Source organism: Scardinius erythrophthalmus (assembly GCF_964197995.2).
Source record: "Scardinius erythrophthalmus genome assembly, chromosome: 17".
In the NCBI taxonomy this organism is placed as follows: Eukaryota; Metazoa; Chordata; class Actinopteri; order Cypriniformes; family Leuciscidae; genus Scardinius; species Scardinius erythrophthalmus.
The window spans coordinates 4,980,973-4,988,280 of NC_138237.1; the positions used below are offsets into that span (position 1 = coordinate 4,980,973).

At 38.1% G+C, this 7,308-nt stretch overlaps 1 long non-coding RNA gene across 1 annotated transcript; it reads right to left on the reverse strand.

Annotated features, from left to right (window-relative positions):
* LOC308705350 lies at positions 1–3,734 on the reverse strand. Its single transcript, XR_014031907.1, has 4 exons — positions 3,608–3,734; positions 2,804–3,443; positions 1,398–1,517; positions 1–1,235 (listed from the first exon to the last, which is right to left on the reverse strand). It is a non-coding gene; the product is annotated as an uncharacterized lncRNA (long non-coding RNA).
* Positions 3,735–7,308: the final 3,574 nt, after the last annotated feature.

Genomic DNA, 7,308 nt, shown 5'->3' on the forward strand with positions numbered 1-7,308 from the left:
GTACAAATCCTATTTATTTTGCATTAGCATGAAGCTGCAGTTTCACACTGCATGCACTTACAGTACAATTCTGCAAATAATTTTTTCTTACACTTGAAAGGCGATTTACACCTTTACAAATCTTCTCTTGCGCATGCACATTTATGACATAATTTTACCTTCATAATCCACCCACTGGAACAGTTTTTCATATGAATATTACACAACAGGAGCATCTCATTTGCATTTAAAGGGACACAAAAACAGCGTGATTGCATGGCAATTTTAACATGCTATAAAAAATACCTGTGGGATATTTTGAGCTAAAGCTACATATAAAAAACGAATCTCACCACAGTTCCCCTGAAAAACTTTTGAAATATTTTAATGCAAACCAAGTGTTTGAAGTTCAGTAAAGTTGAATCATATCATTATAAATCATGTTACAGCGGTTGAGAAAAGAGAAGGGCAACACTTGATCAAACTATCACCAGATTCACACTTCACTACTAATTTAACCCTTAGATTTAATCACTCTATTAAAACAATCTGAATGTCAAATTATTTGTAAGTACAATATTTGTAAATCATGGATGTGAATGTGAACTTTGCTCACTTAGACGACTTCAGGCAATGCTTTCTCTCATGATACCGTAGACTAGATGAATGGGTGAAACGCTTTCCACATGAAGAGCACTTGTACGGTTTCTCTCCAGTGTGAGTTCTCTGGTGTTTTTTTAAGTTGCTGGATGTAAAAAAGCTCTTTCCACAGTCAGAGCACACATAACGTCTCACACCAGGATGAATACACTCATGTCCTTGTAAAGTCTGAAGTTCTGAAAAACTCTTTCCACAAGAAGAACAAACATGAGGCTTCACACCAGCATGAACTTTAAGGTGTGTTTTTAAGTCTGATTCCACAACAAATGTTTTCTCACACTGATCACAGCTGAATGATCTCACTCCAGAGTGACGGCGCTGATGAATGTTGAGATGTCCTTTCTGACTGAAACTCTTTCCACACTGAGAGCATGTGAACGGTTTTTCTCCAGTGTGAATTCTCATGTGGTGATTTAGGTGTCCTTTATGAATACAACTCTTCCCACACTCAGAGCAGGTGAAAGATCCTTTGACTCCAGATTGTTTTTGTGTGACACACTTTTCGGTCTGTGAAATGACTGTGTTTCCATCTTCATTGTTGAAATGCTGAGGTTTTTGAAACTGATGTTGTTTGTCTTCATTCACTTCCATCGGGTCTAAAATCAAAATATCATTTTCAAAACTTAAGTAAAGAATTAGAAATGAGAACAATCTATATAAAAGGTGAGTCACAAATAAGCAAAGCATTCAGTCCTTTTTTCAGTTTTCATCTTAATGTTCCTCATCAGTGATTAAAGAGAATGAAGGAAAACACCAACCTATTTGTTCCTCTGTATCTTCATCTTTTATTCTGCAGGGTTCTTCCTTAATCTCCATCTTTACAATAGTATGTCAGTAGTTTCTCCTGGAGTAATTCCTCCTGCTTGCTTCTTCTTCTCCTGTGGGAAGATGGGAATATTCCCAGCATTTAAACTCTCATGAACGGCTGTGGGAGCTTCACTGACTGAAGGAGTGAATTGTGGTCGTTGTTGCTCATTTAGCAGATGATCATCACACTTACAATCACTCGCAATTATCCAGGTGCAAATGTTTTGATCAAATAGTCGTTAAGAAACAAGTCCATGAATTTTTATCAGGACACAATATATGAAAAAACAAACTTCAAAAAATCATGTCTTTTAAGTTTAATTGAAAAAGAGATAAATAAATAGAAATAAAAAACTATTTAAAAAAGAATAATAATAACATATATGTGCACATATTTAATCCACAAGCATACATAATGCAAACCAATAACAGAAATAAGCTCAGTTAGAACAGAAAACATAATAGATTGTGACTATATTGTATTTCAATACAACGTCAATCTTGACAATTAATTGAAACTAGTTTGCACATAGTTCATAATATAACATATAGTTTAAAGTTCAATACAGAGTTTAATATAACAATATCAACTAAATTTAAAAAAAGGATATATGAAATAATGAGACAATGTAGGTTAATTGTTCCCAGAATGTTTTACACAAGAGACAGAGATTTATGTTCAAACACTTTAAAAGTGTTAAAACTCGTAAAAGTGGTGTAATTATCAGAAATGAGCTCTATATTTCAAGCACTGTAAAACTATCAATTCAGCTCAGAGAAAAGCTAAATGGACACTCTCGGTCTCTCTCGCGCACTGTCGAGCGCGCTCTCGGACACACTCGGGCCCTGTCCCAAATGTCACCCTAAGCACTCGTGGTCTTCCTACGAGTCCGCACTTTGACCTAATGCCGCTTTGACTGTCGGGAAGAAGTCTGCTGCAGAGTCCACAACAGTGCGGGCTCGGCAAAAGTGCGCATCGAGGGCGCATATCGACCACAAGGGGGCGCTCGCGAGCACCCTTCTGAGGCCTAAAATGACAAATGGGACACACTACGGTCTCACGGACTTAACGGACACGCGCACGCGGTAGCCATTGTAAGTCCACAAGACCGAAAGTGCATTTGAGATGTGCCAATTGGGACAGGGCCTCGGCCTCTCACGCGCAGTGTCTTTTGTCCAGTCCGGCGCCTCATAGCTCCGCTCTCCACGCTCAACTCAACTCAACTTTTTTTTAATTTATACTCAAAAATATCATTTAACCCTTAGATTTAATCACTTTATTAAAACAATCTGAATGTCAAATTATTTGTTAGTGCAATATTTGTAAATCTTGGACGTGAATGTGAACTTTGCTCACTTAGATGACTTAAGGGAATGCTTTCTCTCATGAGACCGTAGACTAGATGATTGGGTGAAACTCTTCCCGCATGAAGAGCACTTGTACGGTTTCTCTCCAGTGTGAACTCTCTGGTGTTTTTTTAAGTCGCCTGATGTAGTGAAGCTCTTCCCACAGTCAAAGCACACATAAGGTCTCACACCAGTATGAATACGCTCATGCCCTTTTAAAGTCTGAAGTTCTGAAAAACTCTTTCCACAAAAAGAACAACTGTGAGGCTTCACACCAGCATGAACTTTAAGATGTTGTCTTAAGTTTGATTCCACAACAAATGTTTTCTCACACTGATCACAGCTGAATGATCTCACTACAGAGTGACGGCGCTGATGAATGTTGAGATGTCCTTTCTGAGTGAAACTCTTTCCACACTGAGAGCATGTGAACGGTTTTTCTCCAGTGTGAATTCTCATGTGGTGATTTAGGTGTCCTTTATGAATACAACTCTTTCCACACTCAGAGCAGGTGAAAGATCCTTTGACTCCAGTTTGTTTTTGTGTGACACACTTTTCGGTCGGTTGAATGACTGTGTTTCCATCTTCATTTTTGAAATAATGAGGTCTTTGAAACTGATGTTGTTTGTCTTCATTCACTTCCATCAAGTCTAAAATCAACATATCCAATTTTCAAAATTCAAGTAAAGAATTAGAAATGAGAACAATAATTATACTAGGTGAATCACAATTAAGCAACAAATCTAGTACTTTTTTCAGTTTTCATCTTAATGTTCCTCATCAGTCATTAAAGAGAATGAAGGAAAACACCAACCTATTTGTTCCTCTGTCTCTTCATCTTTTATTCTGCAGGGTTCTTCCTTAATCTCCATCTTTACAATAGTATGTCCGTATTTCTCCTGGAGTAATTCTTCCTGCTTGCTTCTTCTTCTCCTGTGGGAAGATCCTCTTCTTCTTCAGTGAATTTTATTGGCAGCTTGCAATCTTTGTGCATTACCGCCATCTACTGGACTGTGCGCTGGAACCCAAGTGAACTGTAATATTAGCTTCTGTTGAGTTATGCTGAAAATCATCTGATGAACTTCTTCTAAAAGATCCTGTCTGCATGCAGATTTCCCAGTCTGGATGCTAGTTAGGGAGGACATAGAGTCCGAACAAATAACAGATTTATATGGCTTCACTTCTTCTACCCACTGTAGTGCCATTATGATGGCCATCATCTCTGCAGAGAAGATTGAGAGAAGATTGAGAGGTGGTTTGAGGTTCTTTTTTGTATTATAACATTATATTTAGTAATGTATACACAGCCACCCCCGTTTTACCTGCTGATTCTTTGGATGCATCCGTAAATATTTGCACTGTGTCATCATACATTACTTCTACACTGTAAAAAAATCTTTTGTTGACTTAACTCATTATTTTTGTTATCTTTTTGCATGTTTTTTTTTTAGTTAAACTAACTTACAAAACTAACAACTGTAAGTGTACGAGACAAATTTGAAAAAGTTTACCTGACAAGTTATAAAGTACAATGAACTGATTTAATTTAGTTAAGTAAACTTCGAATTTAAGTTCAGCCAACTAAAGTTAAGTTTTCTAAACTACATCCAATAAGTTCAGCCAGATAAAGTGGTGTTTTGAAATCTGCAGCAGTACCAAATAATTAATTACTACTAGAACATTAATTTGTAAAATACATTTGAGTAAAAAAAACATATTGAAAATTAACAATCACTCATACAATTTACAATAGTAAAGTCACCTTTATTTATATAGCACTTTTTACAATACAGATTGTATCAAAGCAGCTTCACAGTGATAACATGAAAATAATAAAACAAAGTTTGTTTCTAGAAGAAAATTGCATCATCGTCCACCCTAATTAGGCAGATCAATAATATTGTTGAATATTAAATGTCCCCAACTAAGCAAGCCAAAAGCCAAGGCAACAGTGGCAAGGAACCAAAACTCCATCAGGTGACAGGGTGGAGAAAAAACCTTGGGAGAACCCAGACTCAGTCACTCAGTTCTCCTCTGGCCAGTGAACGAACAGTGTATGATTATGATTCAGGCAGCATTACACATCCGAAGTCAGATTGGATCAAAACATTCAGAATATTTATCCAGTTCCATCTGATTGGAAGTTGGAGTCACGCCAGTATGTAGACGAGTTTGTTAAAGGGGGGGTACAATGGTGATTCATGTATTCAGAGTTGTTTACAGTGTTAAAGAGATGGATTCTCATGCTTAACATGGCCAAAGTTTTTTAAAAATATTTTGGACGAATAACGGAGAATTTCTGTGCCGAAAATCTTACTTCCGGGTTGGTACAAGTTTCGGCTGTTTTATTTTTGACCGTGGATCTAATGACATAGACCAGAGTGGAACTCCTTATATGAGCATTTCTCCCGGAAAAGCGCGACCGCGCACCTCAACGCGCTTCAACAGGAAATCATCGGCAGCGCTGCATAGTGTCTCCAAAGTGTTTTTGGTGAGGGAAAGCTTACCAAAGAACCCAGCGTTAGGAACAGTGGATGCAGAAACGAGTTGTGTAGACTGTTTGTTCCCTGTATTTCGACGATGAATGTTTTATAAACAAAGCCCAGATCGACAGATTCTCTCTATGGCTCTGGCTTCGCCCACACGGCCCGCCTCCAGACGCTCGTTTTTTTCCGGAAAGACTCGGTACAGCCTATTTTCTCTTATAAATATAATAAAACTAAAGACTTTTTGAAGATATGAAGGATGCAATACTACTCTATAGGCAGGGCCGGAGTGGGGCCATTTTTCAGCCCGGGAGTTTCAGGCCCAAGACCGGCCCACTTTTTCCATGGTGGAATTCCAAATTAGCACTTTTTCTATATGGGATAAATGAAGCAACAGTTCAGCTCTTACTATTGTGTAGTTTGTATTAATAACAAACAATGTAAAGGTTAAATAATAATTCACTTAGACTTTATAAGCAATTGCGACTTTATTTCACACAATTCTGACTTTATATTTCGCAATTCTGACTTTATAACGCGACTTTATATCACAATTCTGACTCTATATCTTGCAGTTCTGACTTTATAAGCAACTGCAACTTAAATTTCACGCAGTTCTGACTTTATATCTTGCAATTCTGACTTTATAAGAAGCAATTGCGACTTTATTTCACACAATTCTGACTTTATATCTCGCAATTCTGACTTTATAACACAGTTGCGACTTTATATCACACAATTCTGACTATATATCTTGCAGTTCTGACTTTATAAGCAATTCTGACTTTATATCTCTCATTCTGACTTTATAACACGCAATTGCGACTTTATTTCACGCAATTTTGACTTTATATCTCGCAATTCTGACTTTATAACACAGTTGCGACTTTATATCACACAATTCTGACTATATATCTTGCAGTTCTGACTTTATAAGCAATTCTGACTTTATATCTCTCATTCTGACTTTATAACACGCAATTGCGACTTTATTTCACGCAATTTTGACTTTATATCTCGCAATTCTGACTTTATAACACGCAATTGCGACTTTATTTCACGCAATTTTGACTTTATATCTCGCAATTCTGACTTTATAACACGCAATTGCGACTTTATTTCACGCAATTTTGACTTTATATCTCGCAATTCTGAGAAATAAAGTCAGATGTAAACTCGCAATTGTGAGATAAAAAGTCGCAATTATCTTTTAAAATGTTTTATTCTGTGGCGGAAACAAAGCTTCTATACCTCCTGGCCTCTTCCTCCCATCCATCCTCCCTGACGTGTACCGTTACGGTAGGGCCGCCCCAGCTATTGGTAGGCGCCCGCGGTAGCCTACCTGAGAAAACGTTTTGGAAAAGACGGACTACCCAACCAACTCTATAGGAGGGGAGGGGAGAACTCTCTCACATGGTACAACCCATGCAGAGGCTGCGCGCTGCGGTGTCAGAATGCGAAACGTGTGTAGCCTATGTAACTAACATGACATTGAAATGTAAAAAAAAAAAAAAAAAAAAAAACATTTCCTCGACCGGCCCAAAAGTGAAGCGGCCTACCGGGCATTCTCCCGATTACCCACTCCGGGCCTGTCTATAGGTACTCAAGATTAACAGGAGATTGAGTGAAAATGAGCATTTCACCCCCCCTTTAAGGATCAGTGCTGATGGCTGTAGTGTCGATGAGGCCTTCACAGGGCTGATGAGGCTGGCACTTCAGGGATGCGTTGTGGATGGGTCCAGGCGCAGGTCCACCACCTGATCTGGATACGGCCCGGATCCGGCTGACTTCAGTAAACCTTGGAATAAACAGAAAGACTAACATTAGCGCAGATGCCATCTTCTTATGATGTAACAAGTACATCAGGTGTAATATACAATACAATTTTTTTTGCAATGAAAACCTCATGGAAAGGTGTTTTACACCTGTCTCAATGCATGTCTTGTGGATTAATCTGTTACATAACATTAAACAAGATCAACCCACAGCATTCAATATAGAAACACCCTTTGTTCAAAAAGAAACCGTT